This window comes from Geospiza fortis, unplaced genomic scaffold (genome assembly GCF_000277835.1).
Source record: "Geospiza fortis unplaced genomic scaffold, GeoFor_1.0 scaffold11, whole genome shotgun sequence".
NCBI classification, from domain to species: domain Eukaryota; kingdom Metazoa; phylum Chordata; class Aves; order Passeriformes; family Thraupidae; genus Geospiza; species Geospiza fortis.
In genome coordinates, this window is record NW_005054304.1 from 1,621,043 (window position 1) to 1,621,921 (window position 879).

An 879-nucleotide genomic window follows, 5' to 3' on the forward strand; every position below is an offset into this window, starting at 1 on the left:
GTGTGGTGGGGCGGTGGGGGGAGAGGAACAAAACCTCCCTGTAATTTCTCCGTGGCAGCCGGTGAAGGGCGAGGTGAGCTCGCTGCTCCCTCCGCTCGTGCGAAGGGACCCGGCGGCAGTGCCGGTGTGTGCGGGGAAAGGGGAGAGGCGGCCCGGGGCTTCACCGCAGGCATAAATCTCATTTCGCTTAATGCCGGGCTGCAGCAGTGAAAGTGAGACCGTCACCGGAATAGCGTGGCACACCTTGTTTTACTGCCCCCAGTCACCTTAATTTAGATAAATCTTGTGTCATAAAGTTCTTTTCATCCTCCTAAAGCGGAGGGTTGAGTTATTCAAAAGGAAACGATATTTTATGCAAGTTTGTATTAATAAGAATATGGAATGATTTGGACATAAAGCCGTAGCTCCGTGGTGTCAGGTCGGAGGGAGCCCCGGGGCAGTACCTGCTGCTTAAGAGCCAGATCTGCTTTTCCTGCAGGAACTTAGGATGGAAGGGAGAGCAGTTTCCAGTTTTCCAGTGCTCGGGGCAAGGGTGTGTACTGCACGGCCCAGGGTGCTTTGCCCTCCCCTGGGCCGTGCAGTCCCGCTGTGCGGGGCCGTGCCCGTGCAGACGCGCGGTGCGCTCCTCCGTGCAGAGTCTCCCGGTAACCCGGTGGGGCTCGGCTCCTTGCGCTCTCCTCCTTTCGTTGCAGCTGACTGATTTTAATAAAGAAAATACCGCCGTCTGTTTTCTGTGTGCGCTTAAATTAGAAACATGTCTGGTGCCGACCGTACCGCTGCAAGAAGTAAGTATAGACGTGCCCGGCGCCGGTGCGGCTCCGTCCTTCGCGAGGAGAGGATCGGCTCCCTGTTTCCCTGCCTGCCGCCGGGGCACTTTCC

At 57.2% G+C, this 879-nt stretch overlaps 1 protein-coding gene across 1 annotated transcript in view; it reads left to right on the forward strand.

Annotated features, from left to right (window-relative positions):
- Positions 1 to 879, forward strand: part of LRBA (LPS responsive beige-like anchor protein) — a 366,680-nt gene that overhangs the window by 206,612 nt on the left and 159,189 nt on the right.